A 27,159-nucleotide genomic window follows, 5' to 3' on the forward strand; every position below is an offset into this window, starting at 1 on the left:
GGTACGATCCTTGAGCACGACGGTGCGACCCTTGAGCACGACGGGTACGACACTTGAGTACGACGGTATGACCCTTGAGCACGACGGTACGACCCTTGAGCACGATGGTACGACCCTTGAGCACGACGGTACGACCCTTGAGCACGACGGTACGACCCTTGAGCACGACGGTACGATCCTTGAGCACGACGATACGACCCTTGAGCACGACAGTACGATCCTTGAGCACGACGGTACGATCCTTGAGCACGACGATACGACCCTTGAGCACGACGGTACGACCCTTGAGCACGAAGGTACGATCCTTGAGCACGACGGTACGACCCATGAGCACGAAGGTACGACCCTTGAGCACGACGGTACGACCCTTGAGCACGAAGGTACGATCCTTGAGCACGACGGTACGACACTTTGGCGAGGATGTTAACATGAAGAGCACAGTCTCGTCAAAGATCTCACTCCAAAGGAACCCACATTTCCCGGCTACTGAGAGGCAGCGCAGCCTCGGGTTGCAGGAGCCTATGGAGAAAGGATCTGGTTAACGTGAGGTCGCTTATACAAACTGGGCAACGTAACGTACGGGATTAACGAGAGTAAACGTGAGACACGATACGTTAGTGGTTCAATACAGCCTATCTGTGCCGGTGACTGCGACAGTGGGAAACAAAAAGAAAATGAATGAAAAATAACGAATACCAAACGAGTAATAGTCTTGTATACACACACACACACACACACACGTACACACACACACACACACACACATGTTTCACTGTTTCCCGCTTTAGCAAGGTAGAGTCAAGAATACAATACTGAGCCTAAGACGAAAAATCCTCACTTGGCCCCCTTCTCTGTTCCTTCTTTTGGCAAAGTAAAAACCTGGTGGGGAGGATTTCCACGGGGAAAAAGAAACACAATAAGTTGCCAAGTGCACTTTCGTGTAATAATCACATCATCAGGGGAGACACAAGAGAGAAATATAACGGTCAGTTGATATGCATCGAAGAGACGTAGCTAGGACGCCATTTGGTAAACATGTGATTGTCCAAGACAGACAACGAGCGTTTAAGTTTAACATATACAGAAAACCTACCAATGTATGCTCATATATCCATTATTACTCATCTCATCATGACAGAGTTAAATTATCATCATTTCAATCTATGTTCCTAAGGGCATTATGTATTCGCAGTCCAGAGTATATTGATGATGAGTTCGAGAAGAAATATTCTAGTGGATCTAAGTTAAAGTACCCTAGATCTTTCATTAATAAATCCCTTAAGTTAGCAAAGAAATCATTTCATTGAGTCGAGCCCAAACCTCCCATTGACACCAAGAATCTTCTAGTTCTCCCTTTTAATAATAATTTTACTTTACTTCCCATGTTGCTTAAATCCTTTAATGTAAATGTTGCTTTCAGCAACAATTATACTACAAAGAATATCTTAATCAGGAATTCACCAGAAAATTCTTCTGGGTGCATCTATAAAGTGCCATGTAGAAATTGTGATAAGTTTTATGTTGGGCAGACTGGTAAGGATCTTAAGCAACATAAATATAGTATAAGAAGGGGACAAGAATAAAATGCCTTGTTCAATCACGTTAAAAACTATGATCATTGTATTGACTGGAGTAATGCCAACTCAGTTATCAATTCTAACTCTATAACCCCGAGAAATATCCCTGAATCTTCTATTATTAAATACACAAAGAATTATAATCTTAATATTAGTGATGGTCTATACAAATTAGATAACTTTATTGTTGATAAAATTTGTAATGATTTGTAATGATGTGATTATTACACGAAAGTGCACTTGGGAACTTTCCGCGTTTCATTTTCCCCGTGGACTCATAGGAAAGTGATTGGTTCTCAGTGAATGTAGGTTTGCGGCAGGGGTGTGTGATGTCTCCATGGTTGTTTAATTTGTTTATGGATGGGGTTGTTAGGGAGGTAAATGCAAGAGTTTTGGAAAGAGGGGCAAGTATGAAGTCTGTTGGGGATGAGAGAGCTTGGGAAGTGAGTCAGTTGTTGTTCGCTGATGATACAGCGCTGGTGGCTGATTCATGTGAGAAACTGCAGAAGCTGGTGACTGAGTTTGGTAAAGTGTGTGGAAGAAGAAAGTTAAGAGTAAATGTGAATAAGAGCAAGGTTATTAGGTACAGTAGGGTTGAGGGTCAAGTCAATTGGGAGGTGAGTTTGAATGGAGAAAAACTGGAGGAAGTGAAGTGTTTTAGATATTTGGGAGTGGATCTGGCAGCGGATGGAACCATGGAAGCGGAAGTGGATCATAGGGTGGGGGAGGGGGCGAAAATTCTGGGGGCCTTGAAGAATGTGTGGAAGTCGAGAACATTATCTCGGAAAGCAAAAATGGGTATGTTTGAAGGAATGGTGGTTCCAACAATGTTGTATGGTTGCGAGGCGTGGGCTATGGATAGAGTTGTGCGCAGGAGGATGGATGTGCTGGAAATGAGATGTTTGAGGACAATGTGTGGTGTGAGGTGGTTTGATCGAGTGAGTAACGTAAGGGTAAGAGAGATGTGTGGAAATAAAAAGAGCGTGGTTGAGAGAGCAGAAGAGGGTGTTTTGAAGTGGTTTGGGCACATGGAGAGGATGAGTGAGGAAAGATTGACCAAGAGAATATATGTGTCGGAGGTGGAGGGAGCAAGGAGAAGAGGGAGACCAAATTGGAGGTGGAAAGATGGAGTGAAAAAGATTTTGTGTGATCGGGGCCTGAACATGCAGGAGGGTGAAAGGAGGGCAAGGAATAGAGTGAATTGGAGCGATGTGGTATACCGGGGTTGACGTGCTGTCAGTGGATTGAATCAAGGCATGTGAAGCGTCTGGGGTAAACCATGGAAAGCTGTGTAGGTATGTATATTTGCGTGTGTGGACGTATGTATATACAGGGGGGGGGGGGGGGGGTTGGGCCATTTCTTTCGTCTGTTTCCTTGCGCTACCTCGCAAACGCGGGAGACAGCGACAAAGTATAAAAAAAAAAATATATATATATATATATATATATATATATATATATATATATATATATATATATTATAGAAGTGAGACACAGGAGAGGCAGGAGGTGAGAGAGGAGGTTATGTGTGTGTGTTGTTGACATTGCCGGGGACGTCTGCTGCTGCTTATTACAAAACTTCAATTGTGATATGAGGTGGAGGGAGGAGGAGGCTCAGATACCCCCCCACCCAACCCAGCCCCGCGACACTCATCTACGGCCTTGCACCCCGTGAGACACACACACACACACACGCTATATATATATATATAACTGTGATGGCAGTTATTAACTTTATTGTTGATAAAATTTGTAAAATGATAAGTTTATGAACGCTCGTTGTATGTCTTGGACAATCACATGTTTACCAAATGGCGTCCTAGCTTCGTCTCTTCGATGTATATGAACTGACTGTTATATTTCTCTCTTGTCTCCCCTGATGTGATTATTACACGAAAGCGCACTTCGGAACTTATCGTATTTCATTTTCCCCGTGGACTCATAAGAATATCTTGATCACGCGCAAAATTGTGATCCTTTCCAACATGGGTTCCACATGGCTCTTCTATTACTTCTCTACAAGCTGTCCTGGACTTTCTCCTTTCGTTACTGCTTTCTGCAAATCGCTAATCAAGGCTCACCAACTGAAGTTACGATTTGAATTCCTTAGGAAATGCATTGATGAACAAGTGATGCCAAGATCTGTCCTACCTCAACGATTGTTGCAGCTGTCTGGTCGACCATTTGACCAATTTCAAAATATTATTTTAAAGAAAAACATTGAATTGAAGAAATTTGAAATGGAGGAGGCTTTTCGCATTCTAAGAGAGAAGAAACGTGCCTTTCAAATGGCAATACCGACACACTGGAAGACCCGGATGTTGGACTATTGCTATGATAAATCAAGAACGCAATAGGCTACAAGTGTCACTAAATCGTAAGTTGGACCATCTTATTGAAAACAGCGACTGGACCAAGAACACAAACCCATCTTTTGTGGTAAACCTGTCTAATAAACAACTAGATAAAGATTCCTTGTGTGCATTAGGCTATGGTTTAAGTTTTGTGTGCTCTAACAGAGAAGCCAGCTGTGTTGATGTCACAAAGTCTTTCCGTAATTCAGAGAAATACAGTAATTTAAGTAATGATGAAATTAATATCTGTAAGGGTTTAGTGTATGCCAGTTTGTCAAAACCAGTGGAACCTAATTGCCCTAAAAGATTCATAAGAGCTATTAACACCTTAAAAAAAGACAAGGATATACATATTACTAAAGCAGATAAGGCTAACACTCTTGTGATTTTAGACAAAAGTAACTATTTATCTAAAATGAATAATCTTCTAAATGATAACACAACATATTCTAAACTTAGTAAAAATCCCTTAGAAGCAGTTAATTCTCACTTCAATAAACAAATGAAGTTGTTGTTGAAAGGTAATGGTTCTCTTATCAAAAGTTTGTCATCTTTGTCCACTTCATTGCCATATATGTATGGACTTATCAAAACACATAAACAGAATTTTCCAGCAAGACCTATAGTTAGTTCAGTAGGCTCCATCACATATAAATTATCAAAATGGTTAGTTTCTTTATTAAGCCCTTTAGTGGGTAAGGTATCAAATTCTGATATCATGAACAATGTAGATTCAGTCAACAAGCTAAACAATATCAATATTAATTTTGATTTCAAACTAGTTAGCTTTGATGTTTCCTCACTTTTCACTAAAGTTCCAGTTGATGACCTTTTAGAATACCTATTTGATGTCTTGGATGATATTCATTTACCTGTTTCAAAGTCTAATTTCACTGAACTGATAAAACTGTGTATAAAAGACTGTGTATTTCAATTCAATGGAGATTATTATGCTCAAAAATTTGGTATGAAATGGGTAACCCTCTTTCACCTGTACTAAGTAATCTTTATATGAAATTTTTTTAAACAAAATTACTAAAGGATATCTTACCTTCTAATGCAATTTGGTTTAGGTATGTAGATGATGTTCTTTGTGTTTGGCAAACAAATGAAAATTTACAAATATTTCTCCCCTTACTTAACAATCTAGTACCTTCCATCAAACTTACTGTAGAAAATGAAAATAATGGTATGTTACCATTTTTTGATCGCGTGATCCATAGGCAAGGAAACAAGTTTTTAAGTTTAGCATATAGCGAAAAGCTACCAATGTATGCTCATATATCCATTATTACTCATCTCAACATGACAGAGTTAAATTATCATCATTTCAATCTATGTTCCTTAGGGCATTACGTATTTGCAGTCCAGAGTTTATTGATGATGAGTTTGAGAAGATATATTCTATTGGATCTAAGTTAAAGTACCCTAGATCTTTCATTGATAAATCCCTTAAGTTAGCAAAGAAAACATTTTTATAGAGTTGAGCCCAAACCTCCCATTGACACCAAGAATCTTTTAGTTCTCCCTTTAAATAATAATTTCACTTTGCTTCCCATGTTGCTTAAATCCTTTAATTTAAATGTTGCCTTCAGGAACAATAATACTATAAAGAATATCTTAAATCAGTAACTCACCAGAAAATTCTCTTGGTTGCATCTATAAAGTGCCATGTGTAAATTGTGATAAATTTCATGTTGGTCAGACTGGTAAGGATCTTTCTGTTAGACTTAAGCAAGATAAATATAGTATAAGAACGGGACAAGAATCAAATGCCTTGTTTAATCACGTTAAAAACTATGATTATTGTATTGATTGAAGCAATGCCATCTCAGTTATTAACTCTAACTCTATTACCACGAAAAATATTATTGAATCTTCTATTACCAATTACAAAAAGAATCATAATCTTAATATTTGTGATGGTCTATACAAATTAGATGACTTTATTGTTGATAAAATTTGTAAAATGATAAGTTTATGAACACTCGTTGTCTGTCTTGGACAATCGTATGTTTACCAAATGGCGTCCTAGCTTCGTTTCTTCGATGTATATCAACTGACTGTTATATTTCGCTCTTGTGTCTCCCCTGATGATGTGATTATCACACGAAAGTGCACTTGGGAACTTCTCGTGTTTCATTTTCCCCGTGGACTCATAGGTATATATATATATATATATATATATATATATATATATATATATATATATATATATATATATATATATATATATATATATACATATATATATATATATATATATATATATATATATATATATATATATATATATATATATATATAGTGGGGAGGAATGGGGGAGGAATGGGATGTATTTAGGGAGTCAGTGATGGATTGCGCAAAAGATGCTTGTGGCATGAGAAGAGTGGGAGGTGGGTTGATTAGAAAGGGTAGTGAGTGGTGGGATGAAGAAGTAAGAGTATTAGTGAAAGAGAAGAGAGAGGCATTTGGACGATTTTTGCAGGGAAAAAATGCAATTGAGTGGGAGATGTATAAAAGAAAGAGACAGGAGGTCAAGAGAAAGGTGCAAGAGGTGAAAAAGAGGGCAAATGAGAGTTGGGGTGAGAGAGTGTCATTAAATTTTAGGGAAAATAAAAAGATGTTCTGGAAGGAGGTAAATAAAGTGCGTAAGACAAGGGAGCAAATGGGAACTTTAGTGAAGGGCGCAAATGGGGAGGTGATAACAAGTAGTGGTGATGTGAGAAGGAGATGGAGTGAGTATTTTGAAGGTTTGTTGAATGTGTCTGATGATAGAGTGGCAGATATAGGGTGTTTTGGTCGAGGTGGTGTGCAAAGTGAGAGGGTTAGGGAAAACGATTTGGTAAACAGAGAAGAGGTAGTGAAAGCTTTGCGGAAGATGAAAGCCGGCAAGGCAGCAGGTTTGGATGGTATTGCAGTGGAATTTATTAAAAAAGGGGGTGACTGTATTGTTGACTGGTTGGTAAGGTTATTTAATGTATGTATGACTCATGGTGAGGTGCCTGAGGATTGGAGGAATGCGTGCATAGTGCCATTGTACAAAGGAAAAGGGGATAAAAGTGAGTGCTCAAATTACAGAGGTATAAGTTTGTTGAGTATTCCTGGTAAATTGTATGGGAGGGTATTGATTGAGAGGGTGAAGGCATGTACAGAGCATCAGATTGGGGAAGAGCAGTGTGGTTTCAGAAGTGGTAGAGGATGTGTGGATCAGGTGTTTGCTTTGAAGAATGTATGTGAGAAATACTTAGAAAAGCAAATGGATTTGTATGTAGCATTTATGGATCTGGAGAAGGCATATGATAGAGTTGATAGAGATGCTCTGTGGAAGGTATTAAGAATATATGGTGTGGGAGGCAAGTTGTTAGAAGCAGTGAAAAGTTTTTATCGAGGATGTAAGGCATGTGTACGTGTAGGAAGAGAGGAAAGTGATTGGTTCTCAGTGAATGTAGGTTTGCGGCAGGGGTGTGTGATGTCTCCATGGTTGTTTAATTTGTTTATGGATGGGGTTGTTAGGGAGGTAAAGGCAAGAGTTTTGGAAAGAGGGGCAAGTATGAAGTCTGTTGGGGATGAGAGAGCTTGGGAAGTGAGTCAGTTGTTGTTCGCTGATGATACAGCGCTGGTGGCTGATTCATGTGAGAAACTGCAGAAGCTGGTGACGGAGTTTGATAAAGTGTGTGGAAGAAGAAAGTTAAGAGTAAATGTGAATAAGAGCAAGGTTATTAGGTACAATAGGGTTGAGGGTCAAGTCAATTGGGAGGTGAGTTTGAATGGAGAAAAACTGGAGGAAGTGAAGTGTTTTAGATATCTGGGAGTGGATCTGGCAGCGGATGGAACCATGGAAGCAGAAGTGGACCATAGGGTGGGGGAGGGGGCGAAAATTCTGGGAGCCTTGAAGAATGTGTGGAAGTCGAGAACATTATCTCGGAAAGCAAAAATGGGTATGTTTGAAGGAATAGTGGTTCCAACAATGTTGTATGGTTGCGAGGCGTGGGCTATGGATAGAGTTGTGCGCAGGAGGATGGATGTGCTGGAAATGAGATGTCTGAGGACAATGTGTGGTGTGAGGTGGTTTGATCGAGTAAGTAACGTAAGGGTGAGAGAGATGTGTGGAAATAAAAAGAGCGTGGTTGAGAGAGCAGAAGAGGGTGTTTTGAAATGGTTTGGGCACATGGAGAGAATGAGTGAGGAAAGGTTGACCAAGAGGATATATGTGTCGGAGGTGGAGGGAACGAGGAGAAGAGGGAGACCAAATTGGAGGTGGAAAGATGGAGTGAAAAAGATTTTGTGTGATCGGGGCCTGAACTTGCAGGAGGGTGAAAGGAGGGCAAGGAATAGAGTGAATTGGAGCAATGTGGTATACCGGGGTTGACGTGCTGTCAGTGGATTGAATCAAGACATGTGAAGCGTCTGGGGTAAATCATGGAAAGCTGTGTAGGTATGTATATTTGCGTGTGTGGACGTATTTATATACATGTGTATGGGGGGGGTTGGGCCATTTCTTTCGTCTGTTTCCTTGCGCTACCTCGCAAACGCGGGAGACAGCGACAAAGTATAAAAAAAAAAAATATATATATATATATATATATATATATATATATATATATATATATATATATATATATATATTCTTTTTTCTTTTAAACTATTCGCCATTTCCCGCGTTAGCGAGGTAGCGTTAAGAACAGAGGACTGGGCCTTTGAGGGAATATCCTCATCTGGACCCCTTCTCTGTTCCTTCTTTGGAAAAAAAAAAAAAAAAAAAGAGGGGAGGATTTCCAGCCCCCCCGCTCCCTTCCCTTTTAGTCGCCTTCTACGACACGCAGGGAATACGTGGGAAGTATTCTTTCTCCCCTATCCCCAGGGATAAATATATATATATATATATATATATATATATATATATATATATATATATATATATATATATATATATAGGATATGTTATCCATTGCTAGAGATAGGTAAAGCAATATATTGTTTTTTATGTATATAAACCAATTTGGCCGCTGCTCTGTACACGTATTACGGGGAAAATAAAAGCGTAATATCTTCAAACGCGAGTGTGCCTCACTAACTCTCTCTCTCTCTCTCTCTCTCTCTCTCTCTCTCTCTCTCTCTCTCTCTCTCTCTCTCTCTCTCTCTCTCGGCGCTACCTAGCTGACGGGGGAAACAGCGATTATATATATATAAAGCCGCTGTGTTGGTCAGATGGCACTAATTTGTGCATGTAAAACCCATTAGTGTACACCAGGACAGTTAACCAGCTCAAACGTGCCAGTAAGAGCAGTTGAACGCGACCCAATGACAGCGAACGATCATGGTTGGTCCAGGGGTAGGGCAGGTAACGACCAATCGAGATCATTATACGTTTAAACGCTTATATTTCATTCATTTATTGACTTATTATACTTTATCGCCGCTTCCCGCGTTAGCGAGGTAGCGCCAGGAAACAGACGAAGAATGGCCCATCCACTCATATACACATATATGTACATAACAGCACATATACATACATATGCATATCAACATACACATACACAGACATGTATACACATGTACTTATTCATACTTGCCTTCATCCATTCCCGGCGCTACCCCTCCCTGCAGGAAACAGCATCCCTAACCCCAGCAAATATTGCTTTAGTTAACATTGTGATTAAAATAGTTCATATTTAGTCAGTCATGGCGTCTTAACATTACGTCATAATGGCAGTTGAGGAGGGAAAGTGTCAGTAATTGTCTGCTTAGGTTATCTCTCTTTCTCCTCCTCCGACATGGACGCCCAAACATGTTAGGTCTTGTAGAGAAAACGGACGCCGAGGAGAAAATTTCGAAGACAAACCATTTTCTACGCATCAGGAGGGGACCTATGTAAATATAAAATTCCCATTTTCTTTTCGGCGGGGACCTATGTAAATAAAATCCCTGCTTCATCTTGTCGTAGAGCGGACGTCATCTACGTGTGAACAACAACACAATAATTGTGATTCACAAGTGAACTACTTCTCCTTTCGTCTTGTATTATCAATTGGTGATCTACAACACACAATCTAAGCAAATCAGCTCACTCTACATTACCACATTAGTAATTCTACGTTAGTGAATTATACAAGTCGCATCGCCAACACATCCTGGTATAATGGAGTCATCCTGGGGAAACATTGGGTCGTAATTACCCATTACACTATTTATTCTAAAGATTCTTCTCATTATATGAGAATTATTGATCTATTTTTCTTCTTAAATGTCCGTTCGTCTTGCGTTACTTTATTTCATGCGTTATTTCTTTCATACGCCTGGCGTATCCTTCTTTCTGGGTTACTTCTTTCATTCGGCTTCTATCTACCTGGCTTACCTTAATGATCACTTATATCTACCTGGCTTACCTCAATAATCACTTACATCTACCTGGCTTACCTCAATGATCACTTACATCTACCTGGCTTACCTCAATAATCACTTACATCTACCTGGCTTACCTCAATGATCACTTACATCTACCTGGCTTACCTCAATGATCACCCATATCTACCTGGCTTACCTCAATGATCTCCCATATCTACCTGGTTTACCTCAATGATCACCTATATCTACCTGGCTTACCTTAATGATCACTTACATCTTCCTGGCTTAACTTAATGATCACTTATATCTACCTGGTTTACCTCAATGATCTCCCATATCTACCTGGCTTACCTCAATGATCACCTATATCTACCTGGCTTACCTTAATGATCTCCCATATCTACCTGGTTTACCTCAATGATCTCCCATATCTACCTGGCTTACCTTAATGATCACTTATATCTACCTGGTTTACCTCAATGATCTCCCATATCTACCTGGTTTACCTCAATGATCTCCCATATCTACCTGGCTTACCTCAATGATCACTTATATCTACCTGGCTTACCTCAATGATCACTTACATCTACCTGGCTTACCTTAATGATCACTTATATCTACCTGGCTTACCTCAATGATCACTTACATCTACCTGGCTTACCTTAATGATCACTTATATCTACCTGGCTTACCTCAATGATCACTTACATCTACCTGGCTTACCTTAATGATCACTTATATCTACCTGGCTTACCTCAATGATAACATATCTACCTGGCTTACCTCAATGATCACCTATATCCATCTGGCTTACCTTAATGATCACCTATATCTACCTGGCTTACATCAATGATCACCTATATCTACCTGGCTTACCTTAATGATCACTTATATCTACCTGGCTTACCTTAATGATCACTTACATCTACCTGGCTTACCTTAATGATCACCTATATCCATCTGGCTTACCTTAATGATCACTTATATCTACCTGGCTTACCTTAATGATCACCCATATCTACCTGGCTTACCTTAATGATCACCTATATCCATCTGGCTTACCTCAATGATCACCTATATCCATCTGGCTTACCTCAATGATCTCCCATATCTACCTGGCTTACCTCAATGATCACCTATATCCATCTGGCTTACCTTAATGATCACTTATATCTACCTGGCTTACCTTAATGATCACCCATATCTACCTGGCTTACCTTAATGATCACCCATATCTACCTGGCTTACCTTAATGATCACCTATATCTACCTGGCTTACCTTAATGATCACCTATATCTACCTGGCTTACCATAATGATCACCCATATCTACCTGGCTTACCTTAATGATCACCTATATCTACCTGGCTTACCTTAATGATCACCCATATCTACCTGGCTTACCTTAATGATCACCTATATCCATCTGGCTTACCTTAATGATCACCTATATCTACCTGGCTTACCTTAATGATCACTTATATCTACCTGGCTTACCTTAATGATCACCTATATCCATCTGGCTTACCTTAATGATCACCTATATCCATCTGGCTTACCTTAATGATCACTTATATCTACCTGGCTTACCTTAATGATCACTTACATCTACCTGGCTTACCTTAATGATCACCTATATCCATCTGGCTTACCTTAATGATCACCTATATCTACCTGGCTTACCTTAATGATCACTTATATCTACCTGGCTTACCTTAATGATCACCTATATCCATCTGGCTTACCTTAATGATCACCTATATCCATCTGGCTTACCTTAATGATCACTTATATCTACCTGGCTTACCTTAATGATCACCTATATCCATCTGGCTTACCTTAATGATCACTTATATCTACCTGGCTTACCTTAATGATCACTTACATCTACCTGGCTTACCTTAATGATCACCTATATCCATCTGGCTTACCTTAATGATCACCTATATCTACCTGGCTTACCTTAATGATCACCTATATCCATCTGGCTTACCTTAATGATCACTTATATCTACCTGGCTTACCTTAATGATCACTTACATCTACCTGGCTTACCTTAATGATCACCTATATCCATCTGGCTTACCTCAATGATCACCTATATCTACCTGGCTTACCTCAATGATCACCTATATCTACCTGGCTTACCTCAATGATCACCTATATCTACCTGGCTTACCTCAGCCTCCCATGCACCTTACTGGACCCCGATGGCTTGACTTTTGACCCGCAAAAAAAGAGTTCGTTAAGGTCAATGTCTGTGTTCAGGTGACCTTGTTATGACGGTAACAGACACAGACAGACAAAAGGTGGAAGACAGACAGACAGACAGACAGACAGACAGACAGACAGACAGGCAAGACAGACAGACAGACAAACAGACAGTGGTCCGTGCCGTGCCCAGAGCCCGCCTTACAGAAAACGGGAATCCAGTAACAGGAACTCACTCGCAAAAGACAAACATTATTTCAAATTATTTTCCAACAGTAAAGTAACAGTAGCTGTTGGTCTACTGTTCCCCCTGGGGGAGCGGCGGTGGCAGGCGGCACAGTGGTGGCTGGGGGAGCGGCGGCACAGTGGTGGCTGGGGGAGCGGTGGCGGGCGGCACAGTGGTGGCTGGGGGAGCGGCGGCGGGCGGCACAGTGGTTGCTGCCATCTGTTGCCCAGCGGCACAGTGGTGGCTGGGGGAGCGGCGGCGGCGGCGGCGGGCGGCACAGTGGTTGCTGCCATCTGTTGCCCAGCGGCACAGAACAATACCTTCCCAACGCGGACGTCGACTCATTAACTCTCACAAACTACGGAAAACAAAGTGAGGGTAATTACTCACTAATTGGAAACCTTGATATAAAGACCAGACCACGTTTAATGACGTATGGAAGCCTCTCTCACCCACTGGGGCGATCAACGATGATAAACGAATGACGTATGGAAACCTCTCTCACCCACTGGGACGATCAACGATGATAAACGAATGAAGTATGGAAACCTCTCTCACCCACTGGGACGATCAACGATGATAAACGAATGAAGTATGGAAGCCTCTCTCACCCACTGGGGCGATCAACGATGATAAACGAATGAAGTATGGAAACCTCTCTCACCCACTGGGACGATCAACGATGATAAACGAATGAAGTATGGAAACCTCTCTCACCCACTGGGACGATCAACGATGATAAACGAATGAAGTATGGAAGCCTCTCTCACCCACTGGGACGATCAACGATGATAAACGAATGAAGTATGGAAACCTCTCTCACCCACTGGGACGACCAACGATGATAAACGAATGTGATAACTTGATCCACAACACTTGACATCTTCCCCCCCCCCCCCCCCCCCCGAGGTAATGGCTCTTAGAAGAAGATTAAAACGATTTAATAAAAAAAAAATTCCGGTTTTCCTTCACTTTTGTATAGCGTCATACGCCTGGCAGCGGCGGCTGTGGGCCGGTGGGCTCCACTGCTCCAGCTGCCGGCGCCACGAGTCATTTCTAAAACTTTCGTATATTAAAACAAAGAAAAAGGAGTTCCCTTACTACCAATCCTATTAATAATAATAATAATAATAATAATAATAATAATAATAATAATAATAATAATAATAATCAGAAAGATATGATAACATGAAGTATGTGATGACAGTCACCACCTCCAGTCAACACGTAACAAGAAGCAAACAGATCATTGTAACAACATAATGACCACATAATATTGTGATCACATCATTATCACATGTCCTCTTACCTTCATAATATTGTGATAACATCATTATCACATGTCCTCTTACCTTCATAATATTGTGATAACATCATTATCACATGGCCTCTTACCTTCATAATATTGTGATCATATCATTATCACATGTCCTCTTACCTTCATAATATTGTGATAACATCATTATCACATGTCCTCTTACCTTCATAATATTGTGATAACATCATTATCACATGTCCTCTTACCTTCATAATATTGTGATCACATCATTATCACATGTCCTCTTACCTTCATAATATTGTGATCACATCATTATCACATGGCCTCTTACCTTCATAATATTGTGATCACATCATCATCACATGTCCTCTTACCTTCATAATATTGTGATCATATCATTATTACATGGCCTCTTACCTTTATAATATTGTGATCACATCATTATCACATGTCCTCTTACCTTCATAATATTGTGATCACATCATTATTACATGGCCTCTTATCTTTATAATATTGTGATCACATCATTATCACATGTCCTCTTACCTTCATAATATTGTGATCACATCATTATCACATGTCCTCTTACCTTTATAATTAACCTTTCTATGTGTAACTTCAGATTACATGTTCTACTACCTTAAAGGTAAAAAAAAGGGGGGGGGGTTAGGGTGCAGGGAAGGGGTGCTCCTTAACATTCAAAAGACACAATTAATCAATTCCCCAAATCCCGTTTTTTTTCCAAATGGTTATGTCCAGTTCTCCCGTTTTCTGTGATTCTCACATGTTATTTTCAGGAGCCCCGTTCTCTCTTATTCTCACGTGTTACCTTCACGTATCTCGTTTTCTTTTTCTCCCGTGATACTCCCGGGTATCCCATTTTCTATGATTCTCACGGTACTTTCAGGTATCCCATTTTCATTCTCACATGATACAGTCCGGCAACCCGTTTTTCCTCATCTTCATATGATGGCTTACTAATATTACCCCGCTTTCTCAATCCTCTATGATTACTACCAGGTAACCAATTACTCCCACGTTTACATTCGAGTATCCCAGTTTCTGTTACTCGTGTGGTTACGGCCTCGCGCGCCCCGTTTTCCGTAATTCCAATGTTCTTGCCTCGATTTTGACCCACTGCAGTACCTGCCTATCATCTTCTCCTCATATATCGTTCATCTCAAGTTCCTCATAATGTTGCGCGTATGAGAATCATGAGGGGTCATGTGGGTATTCTCTCTCTCTCTCTCTCTCTCTCTCTCTCTCTCTCTCTCTCTCTCTCTCTCTCTCTCTCTCTCTCTCCTGCAGCCTCATATTTACGTAGCCACGTGTGTGTGTGTGTGTGTGTGTGTGTGTGTGTGTGTGTGTGTGTGCACGTGGCGGCCCATCATCCCCCCCCCCTCACTTCACCACGTGTTCTGTAAAAGTGTACGAAACTCATTAAACTTTCTCTCATTGTATGATTCACTCGTCCTCAAATACCTGGTCCATATTTCCCCTCGCTCTGTGCGTGTGTTATCATTTACCCTCACACTGTGAACAATGTGGTGTTATCATTTACCCTCACACTGTGAACAATGTTGATGTGTTATCATTTACCCTCACACTGTGAACAATGGCGTGTTATCATTTACCCTCACACTGTGAACAATGTGGTGTTATCATTTACCCTCACACTGTGAACAATGTTGATGTGTTATCATTTACCCTCACACTGTGAACAATGGCGTGTTATCATTTACCCTCACACTGTGAACAATGTGGTGTGTTATCATTTACCCTCACACTGTGAACAATGTGGTGTGTTATCATTTACCCTCACACTGTGAACAATGTGGTGTTATCATTTACCCTCACACTGTGAACAATGTGGTGTGTTATCATTTACCCTCACACTGTGAACAATGTGGTGTGTTATCATTTACCCTCACACTGTGAACAATGGCGTGTTATCATTTACCCTCACACTGTGAACAATGTGGTGTTATCATTTACCCTCACACTGTGAACAATGTGGTGTGTTATCATTTACCCTCACACTGTGAACAATGTTGATGTGTTATCATTTACCCTCACACTGTGAACAATGTGGTGTTATCATTTACCCTCACACTGTGAACAATGTTGATGTGTTATCATTTACCCTCACACTGTGAACAATGGCGTGTTATCATTTACCCTCACACTGTGAACAATGTGGTGTTATCATTTACCCTCACACTGTGAACAATGTGGTGTGTTATCATTTACCCTCACACTGTGAACAATGTTGATGTGTTATCATTTACCCTCACACTGTGAACAATGTGGTGTGTTATCATTTACCCTCACACTGTGAACAATGTTGATGTGTTATCATTTACCCTCACACTGTGAACAATGTGGTGTGTTATCATTTACCCTCACACTGTGACCAATGTTGATGTGTTATCATTTACCTTGACTGTGAACAATGTTGTGTTATCATTTCCCCTTCAGTGTGAACACTTCCGCCTCACAATGTACAATGTAAAAGATTTGTTATTAAATCAAGGTCATAACATGTTGCAGTTTGTGTGGTGGTGTTGGTTATGTACTCAGACGACTGCTGGTGGTCGATAACATACTTCATCACTACCCCTCCCTCACCCACGTACATGGGAAGGACAGATAACACAAGACCTGATGGTCTATGACCAGGTTATCTGCTGGTGCAGGACAGTACATGGGAAGGACAGATAACACAAGACCTGATGGTCTATGACCAGGTTATCTGCTGGTGCAGGACAGTACATGGGAAGGACAGATAACACAAGACCTGATGGTCTATGACCAGGTTATCTGCTGGTGCAGGACAGTACATGGGAAGGACAGATAAAACAAGACCTGATGGTCTATGACCAGGTTATCTGCTGCAGGACAGTCCATGGGAAGGACAGATAACACAAGACCTGATGGTCTATGACCAGGTTATCTGCCGGTGCAGGACAGTACATGGGAGGGACAGATAACACAAGACCTGATGGTCTATGACCAGGTTATCTGCTGGTGCAGGACAGTACATGGGAAGGACAGATAACACAAGACCTGATGGTCTATGACCAGGTTATCTGCTGCAGGACAGTACATGGGAAGGACAGATAACACAAGACCTGATGGTCTATGACCAGGTTATCTGCTGGTGCAGGACAGTACATGGGAAGGACAGATAACACAAGACCTGATGGTCTATGACCAGGTTATCTGCTGGTGCAGGACAGTACATGGGAAGGACAGATAACACAAGACCTGATGGTCTATGACCAGGTTATCTGCTGGTGCAGGACAGTACATGGGAAGGACAGATAACACAAGACCTGATGGTCTATGACCAGGTTATCTGCTGGAGGACAGTAGTGTCCTGAGGTCATCTTAATTGTAGCAGAGGCAGGATAGTACAGCAGAAGGCGCCACCCCCACCCACCCACCCACCACTCACTCGGTAACAATTAGCAGCAAAAATACAAGGAACACAATGTGTTATGGAGATAGTATACTGTCGTGGAAATTCTATAGGGAAGTCTGAACATGTGTGTGTGTGTGTGTGTGTGTGTGTGTGTGTGTGTGTGTGTGTGTGTGTATTTATCTATTTATTATATTTTGTCGCTGTCTCCCGCGTTAGCGAGGTAGCGCAAGGAAACAGACGAAAGAATGGCCAAACACACCCACATACACATGTATATACATACGTCCACACACAGCACATATACATACCTATACATCTCAACGTATACATATATATACACACAAAGACATATACATATATACACATGTACATAATTCATACTATCTGCCCTTATTCATTCCCGTCGCCACCCCGCAATACATGAAATGACAACCCCCTTACCCCGCATGTGCGCGAGGTAGCGCTAGGAAAAGACAACAAGGACACATTCGTTCACACTCAGTCTCTAGCTGTCATGTATAATGCACTGAAACCATAGCTCCCTTTCCACATCCATACCCCACAGAACTTTCCATGGTTTACCCCAGACGCTTCACATGCCCTGGTTCAATCCATTGACAGCACGTCGACCCCGGTATACCACATCGTTCCAATTCACTCTATTCCTTGCATGCCTTTCACCCTCCTGCATGTTCAAGCCCCAATCACTCAAGATCTTTTTCACTCCATCTTTCCACCTCCAATTTGGTTTCCCACTTCTCGTTCCCTCCACCTCTGACACATATATCCTCTTGGTCAATCTTTCCTCACTCATTCTCTCCATGTGACCAAACCATTTCAAAACACCCTCTTCTGCTCTCTCAACCACGCTCTTTTTATTTCCACACATCTCTCTTACCCTTACATTACTTACTCGATCAAACCACCTCACACCACATATTGTCCTCAAACATCTCATTTCCAGCACATCCATCCTCCTGCGCACAACTCTATCCATAGCCCACGCCTCGCAACCATACAACATTGTTGGAACCACTATTCCTTCAAACATACCCATTTTTGCTTTCCGAGATAATGTTCTCGACTTCCACGCATTCTTCAAGGCTCCCAGGATTTTCGCCCCCTCCCCCACCCTATGATCCACTTCCGCTTCCATGGTTCCATCCGCTGCCAGATCCACTCCCAGATATCTAAAACACTTTACTTCCTCCAGTTTTGCTCCATTCAAACTTACCTCCCAGTTGACTTGACCCTCAACCCTACTGTACCTAATAACCTTGCTCTTATTCACATTTACTCTTAACTTTCTTCTTTCACACACTTTACCAAACTCAGTAAAGGAAAGGATCACGATTTCGCGCGGGATCAAGATATTCCTATGAGTCCACGGGGAAAATGAAACACAAGTTCCCAAATGCACTTTCGTGTAATAATCACATCATCAGGGGAGATGTGTGAAGTGAGGAAGTGTGGGGTGAGGAGGTGTGGTGGAGCGAAGACCATGCTGCAGTCTGCTGGAGGCCACACACAGACCAGGATGGTCAGTACACACACACACACACCCACACACACACACACACACACACACACACACACACACAGAGCCTCCCTCCCTCGTCTTACTTTCGTCTGCCATTTGTCCAGTGCAGCCGAGCGACCAGCTGGCCTCTCTCCATCCCTCCTCATTACCAGGTCCCTTTGCGACCTCCCTGTCTGGGATGAACCCCTCCCCTCCTGGGGATATCCCAAGTTCCTAACCACAAAGCCTTGCCCAGCCTGCGGGGCGCCCCCCCTTGCTGACATGAAAACCATGCCGCTCCCTCTGACCCAGGACACACACACACACACACACACACACACACACACACACACACACACACACACAGACACTCACACATACACGCTCGCGCGCGCTTCCACCTCTGTATATTCTATTTCCTCCATACATGTTAAGTGACACTTCTATATTCTAACTACATGTACCTAAATGGTCCTTGATGTAATTAGTAACTAGGCCACGTAATAATTAACTGTATTTCTTTTTCCTATTTCAATAAAACACTTTATTATCTGCCCACACCATCACGAACATACCCCAGCACAACAGTGAGACAGTCTACTGTTACCTGTCGTATACCCACATGGAACACATGTTTCTGACCTATCCTCTCTAATGAAAATAATAAAAATAACAAAATAAAAAATAATAAGAACAATAAATAATAATAATAATACTACAATAACAAAATATTAATAATAATAATAATATAATATAATAATAATAATAATAATAATAATAATAATAATAATAATAATAATAATGATCAGACATCCCTCCAGTTGCACCTCTAAGCACATTAACATCCAAAAGTCTCTCTTTCGCGCGCCTGTCAATTAACACGTAATCCAATAACGCTCTCTGGCCATCTCTCCTACTTACATACGTATACTTATGTATATCTCGCTTTTTAAACCAGGTATTCCCAATCACCAGTCCTTTTTCAGCACATAAATCTACAAGCTCTTCACCATTTCCATTTACAACACTGAACACCCCATGTATACCAATTATTCCCTCAACTGCCACATTACTCACCTTTGCATTCAAATCACCCATCACTATAACCCGGTCTCGTACATCAAAACCACTAACACACTCATTCAGCTGCTCCCAAAACACTTGTCTCTCATGATCTTTCTTCTCATGCCCATGTGCATATGCACCAATAATCACCCATCTCTCTCCATCAACTTTTAGTTTTACCCATATTAATCGAGAATTTACTTTCTTACATTCTATCACATACTCCCACAACTCCTGTTTCAGGAGTACTGCTACTCCTTCCCTTGCTCTTGTCCTCTCACTAACCCCTGACTTTACTCCCAAGACATTCCCAAACCACTCTTCCCCTTTACCCTTGAACTTCGTTTCACTCAGAGCCAAAACATCCAGGTTCCTTTCCTCAAACATACTACCTATCTCTCCTTTTTTCACATCTTGGTTACATCCACACACATTTAGACACCCCAGTCTGAGCCTTCGAGGAGGATCAGCACTCCCCGCGTGACTCCTTCTTCTGTTTCCCATTTTAGAAAGTTAAAAAAATACAAGGAGGGGAGGATTTCTGGCCCCCCGCTCCCGTCCCCCTCTAGTCGCCTTCTACGACACGCGAGGAATGCGTGGGAAGTATTCTTTCACCCCTATACCCAGGGATAATATATATATATATATATATATATATATATATATATATATATATATATATATATATTGGAAAGAGGGGCAAGTATGAAGTCTGTTGGGGATGAGAGAGCTTGGGAAGTGAGTCAGTTGTTGTTCGCTGATGATACAGCGCTGGTGGCGGATTCATGTGAGAAACTGCAGAAGCTGGTGACGGAGTTTGGTAAAGTGTGTGGAAGAAGAAAGTTAAGAGTAAATGTGAATAAGAGCAAGGTTATTAGGTACAGTAGGGTTGAGGGTCAAGTCAATTGGGAGGTGAGTTTGAATGGTGAAAAACTGGAGGAAGTGAAGTGTTTTAGATATCTGGGAGTGGATCTGTCAGCGGATGGAACCATGGAAGCGGAAGTGGATCATAGGGTGGGGGAGGGGGCGAAAATTTTGGGAGCCTTGAAAAATGTGTGGAAGTCGAGAACATTGTCCCGGAAAGCAAAAATGGGTATGTTTGAAGGAATAGTAGTTCCAACAATGTTGTATGGTTGCGAGGCGTGGGCTATGGATAGAGTTGTGCGCAGGAGGATGGATGTGCTGGAAATGAGATGTTTGAGGACAATGTGTGGTGTGAGGTGGTTTGATCGAGTAAGTAACGTAAGGGTAAGAGAGATGTGTGGAAATAAAAAGAGCGTGGTTGAGAGAGCAGAAGAGGGTGTTTTAAAATGGTTTGGGCACATGGAGAGAATGAGTGAGGAAAGATTGACCAAGAGGATATATGTGTCGGAGGTGGAGGGAACGAGGAGAAGAGGGAGACCAAATTGGAGGTGGATAGATGGAGTGAAAAAGATTTTGTGTGATCGGGGCCTGAACATGCAGGAGGGTGAAAGGAGGGCAAGGAATAGAGTGAATTGGAGCGATGTGGTATACAGGGGTTGACGTGCTGTCAGTGGATTGAATCAAGGCATGTGAAGCGTCCGGGGTAAACCATGGAAAGCTGTGTAGGTATGTATATTTGTGTGTGTGGACGTGTGTATGTACATGTGTATGGGGGGGGGGTTGGGCCATTTCTTTCGTCTGTTTCCTTGCGCTACCTCGCAAACGCGGGAGACAGCGACAAAGTATAAAAAAAAAAAAAAAAAAAAAATATATATATATATATATATATATATATATATATATATATATATATATATATATATATATACATATATTCCTGGTAAATTATATGGGAGGATATTGATTGAGAGGGTGAAGGCATGTACAGAGCATCAGATTGGGGAAGAGCAGTGTGGTTTCAGAAGTGGTAGAGGATGTGTGGATCAGGTGTTTGCTTTGAAGAATGTATGTGAGAAATACTTAGAAAAGCAAATGGATTTGTATGTAGCATTTATGGATCTGGAGAAGGCATATGATAGAGTTGATAGAGATGCTCTGTGGAAGGTATTAAGAATATATGGTGTGGGAGGCAAGTTGTTAAAAGCAGTGAAAAGTTTTTATCGAGGATGTAAGGCATGTGTACGTGTAGGAAGAGAGGAAAGTGATTGGTTCTCAGTGAATGTAGGTTTGCGGCAGGGTTGTGTGATGTCTCCATGGTTGTTTAATTTGTTTATGGATGGGGTTGTTAGGGAGGTGAATGCAAGAGTTTTGGAAAGAGGGGCAAGTATGAAGTCTGTTGGGGATGAGAGAGCTTGGGAAGTGAGTCAGTTGTTGTTCGCTGATGATACAGCGCTGGTGGCTGATTCATGTGAGAAACTGCAGAAGCTGGTGACTGAGTTTGGTAAAGTGTGTGTAAGAAAGTTAAGAGTAAATGTGAATAAGAGCAAGGTTATTAGGTACAGTAGGGTTGAGGGTCAAGTCAACTGGGAGGTAAGTTTGAATGGAGAAAAAATGGAGGAAGTAAAGTGTTTTAGATATCTGGGAGTGGATCTGGCAGCGGATGGAACCATGAAAGCGGAAGTGGATCATAGGGTGGGGGAGGGGGCGAAGATTCTGGGAGCCTTGAAGAATGTGTGGAAGTCGAGAACATTATCTCGGAAAGCAAAAATGGGTATGTTTGAAGGAATAGTGGTTCCAACAATGTTGTATGGTTGCGAGGCGTGGGCTATGGATAGAGTTGTGCGCAGGAGGATGGATGTGCTGAAAATGAGATGTTTGAGGACAATGTGTGGTGTGAGGTGGTTTGATCGAGTAAGTAACGTAAGGGTAAGAGAGATGTGTGGAAATAAAAAGAGCAGTTGAGAGAGCAGAAGAGGGTGTTTTGAAATGGTTTGGGCACATGGAGAGAATGAGTGAGGAAAGATTGACCAAGAGGATATATGTGTCGGAGGTGGAGGGAACGAGGAGAAGTAGAGACCAAATTGGAGGTGGAAAGATGGAGTGAAAAAGATTTTGAGTGATCGGGGCCTGAACATGCAGGAGGGTGAAAGGAGGGCAAGGAATAGAGTGAATTGGATCGATGTGGTATACCGGGGTTGACGTGCTGTCAGTGGATTGAATCAAGGCATGTGAAGCGTCTGGGGTAAACCATGGAAAGCTGTGTAGGTATGTATATTTGCGTGTGTGGACGTATGTATATACATGTGTATGGGGGTGGGTTAGGCCATTTCTTTCGTCTGTTTCCTTGCGCTACCTCGCAAACGCGGGAGACAGCGGCAAAAAAAAAAAATATATATATATATATATAAACTGGAAGATATCAATAAGAATGCTTCCATCAGTATGGCAACTGGGGAGAACATGGCAACACTGAGTCGTTGTCATGATAACATAATTATGATAGTCATAAATGGTGGTAAGAGTCGGTTCATTTTCATCTCAAATCCAGGGTACAAAATGTTAATTAACTACCAATTAAGTGAAAACTTTAATCAATCACAATGGCAATTTGGTGGCCAGATGGCAATCGCCTGGTCAGAAAAGTAATTGGATAAATCTCAATAAATGTAATTATGGTTGTCATCTATGATTTTTCAACTAATGTTATTTATATTGGCAATAACCACGTTCATTATCTACATAATTAACTGCACATGATGATCATATGGGTCATTACTTCATACATCAACTTGGTAATTGATTATTTTGACCCTCGTTATCATGTTGCCCATCTAAATTACCGAACTACCTCGTTAATGACAGTATTTTATGATCTTAGTACAGACTCACTATGCTGAAGACGTCGACTACACTATCATTAAATGGCTTAGCAGAATATTATCATTAAATGGCTTTGTTGACTATTACCATTAAATGGCTTTGCTCACTAACATCCTTTAATGGCTTTGTGAATATCATGCTTAAACAGCTTACCAGAATATCAACAAATGCCTTAGATGAATATTATCATCAAATGGCTTTATTGAATATCATCATTAAACGGCTTTATTGAATACTATCATTAAATGTTTTTATTGTAAATGATCACTAAATGGCTTTATTGAATACTATCAAATGGCTTTATTGAATACTATCATTAAATACTGAATACTATCATTAAATGGCTTTATTGAATACTATCATTAAATGGCTTTATTGAATACTATCATCAAATGGCTTTACTGAATAGTATCATTAAATGGCTTTCTTGAATATCATCATTAACCAGCTTATATAGAGCAATACAGAGACATTCCAACAGCAACAGATGAATGGATCATTTTGAGTCTGGTTGTGATGGTGGAAGACATTACCAGCTGACAATACCACAAACTACCCTACGTAGTAAATGTTACAAGGTTGACACATAACCTGACCATTATCAACATGACGAGAGACACGCAATAATGTGAAGTTAAGGACCTGAAGCCACGTAGGTTTGAAGTCTAGTCGTAAACCATAACTATGGCATTGCTTTCAACCACTGTTCATCGGTGGCTCGTTAACCACACGTTTACTATTACGTTAACTATCCTCTCTAAGGAAAACTCTTGCCTCATTCCAGGTCAAACGTTTGCTCACGAGTTTGTATCCGTTATTACGAATGACGTCAGACGAATCAAGTGTTCAGTAAATTGATGGATTAAGATGATCAAAGCGTTTAATAATCTCAAATATTCGTATAGGATCACTTCTTAACCTTCTCTTTTCTAAGCTAAATAGATTCAAGTCGTTTTATGTGATCTTGTAGGATCGGATTCTCAGTCCGGGACTCATATTGAGACCTCGACTCCATTGCTTTCTTCTTTACTGAGTTAGAGTGAGCCAAACTGAAGTTATTATTGAAGAATTAAGTTCGCTGTTTTGACTGCTGCTCTGCACTGCTCATCAGAGAGTCTTACGCCCAAGTCTGCGTCCTGAAGTACATATTACACTTGGTCATCTCGCTTTGCTTACCGACATGTAACACTTTGCACTTATACATATGTAATTGTCATCTACGAGCCCAGTTCAGCAGTTATTCTACGTCACTCTGAAGGTGTAGACGAGCAAGTTCATTTGTAGATTGATTTCCAAACTTTGTAGCATCAACGAATTTTGTTATCTATCGAGCAATGCAGCCGTCATCAACATGATCAATATCTATCGAGCAATGCAGCCGTCATCAACATGATCAATATCTATCGAGCAATGCAGCCGTCATCAACATGATCAATATCTATCGAGCAATGCAGCCGTCATCAACATGATCAATATCTATCGAGCAATGCAGTCGTCATCAACATGATCAATATCTATCGAGCAATGCAGTCGTCATCAACATGATCAATATCTATCGAGCAATGCAGCCGTCATCAACATGATCAATATCTATCGAGCAATGCAGCCGTCATCAACATGATCAATATCTATGAGTGTTGCCAACACTGTCCCTTGTGTCACTCCACTTGTTACGTCTAACCATCTGAGGCTTGACCAATAATCACAACCAAGTGATTACAAAATTATCTAAATAATTACCAACCCACTTGGATAATTAACGACTCCTCTGGACCATCAATGACCCACCTGGATAATTAACAACCCATCCGGATAATTAGCGATTCATTGGACAATTAACGACCCACCTGGATAATCAACAATTCACCTGGATAACCAACGACTCACCTGGGTAATCAACGACTCACCTGGATAATCAACAATTCACCTGGATAACCAACGACTCACCTGGGTAATCAACGACTCACCTGGATAACTAACAACCCACCTGGATAATCAACGACTCACCTATATATTCAACGACTCACCTGGATAATTAACGACTCACCTGGATAATTAACGACTCACCTGGATAATCAATGACTCACCTAGATATTCAACGACTCACCTGGATAATTAACGACTCACCTGGATAATTAACGACTCACCTGGATACTCAACGACTCACCTGGATAATTAACGACTCACCTGGATAATCAACGACTCACCTGGATAATCAACGACTCACCTGGATAATCAACGACTCACCTGGATAATCAACGACTCACCTGGATAATCAACGACTCACCTGGATAATTAACGACTCACCTGGATAATTAACGACTCACCTGGATAATCAATGACTCACCTAGATATTCAACGACTCACCTGGATAATCAACGACTCACCTGGATAATCAACGACTCACCTGGATAATCAACGACTCACCTGGATAATTAACGACTCACCTGGATAATCAATGACTCACCTAGATATTCAACGACTCACCTGGATAATTAACGACTCACCTGGATAATCAATGACTCACCTAGATATTCAACGACTCACCTGGATAATTAACGACTCACCTGGATAATCAATGACTCACCTAGATATTCAACGACTCACCTGGATAATTAACGATTCACCTGGATAATTAACGACTCACCTGGATACTCAACGACTCACCTGGATAATTAACGACTCACCTGGATAATCAATGACTCACCTAGATATTCAACGACTCACCTGGATAATTAACGACTCACCTGGATAATTAACGACTTACCTGGATACTCAACGACTCACCTGGATAATTAACGACTCACCTGGATAATCAACGACTCACCTGGATAATTAACGACTCACCTGGATAATCAACGACTCACCTGGATAATCAACGACTCACCTGGATACTCAACGACTCACCCGGATAATCAACGACTCACCCGGATAATCAACGACTCACCTGGATATTCAACGACTCACCCGGATAATCAACGACTCACCTGGATATTCAACGACTCACCTGGATAATCAACGACTCACCTGGATAATCAACGACTCACCTGGATAATCAACGACTCACCTGGATAATTAACGACTCACCTGGATAATCAACGACTCACCTGGATAATCAACGACTCACCTGGATAATCAACGACTCACCTGGATAATCAACGACTCACCTGGATAATTAACGACTCACCTGGATAATTAACGACTCACCTGGATAATTAACGACTCACCTGGATAATCAACGACTCACCTGGATAATCAACGACTCACCTGGATAATTAACGAATCACCTGGATAATCAACGACTCACCTGGATAATCAACGACTCACCTGGATAATCAACGACTCACCTGGATAATCAACGACTCACCTGGATAATCAACGACTCACCTGGATAATCAACGACTCACCTGGAT

The 27,159-nt window shown here is 41.2% G+C and overlaps 1 protein-coding gene across 2 annotated transcripts in view; it reads right to left on the reverse strand.

The window, feature by feature from the left end:
- LOC139748383 (uncharacterized) overlaps nucleotides 1-27,159 on the reverse strand; it is a 254,927-nt gene that overhangs the window by 79,198 nt on the left and 148,570 nt on the right. The window lies entirely within an intron of this gene.

The sequence above is a fragment of the Panulirus ornatus genome, chromosome 73, assembly GCF_036320965.1.
Source record: "Panulirus ornatus isolate Po-2019 chromosome 73, ASM3632096v1, whole genome shotgun sequence".
Lineage (NCBI taxonomy): Eukaryota > Metazoa > Arthropoda > Malacostraca > Decapoda > Palinuridae > Panulirus > Panulirus ornatus.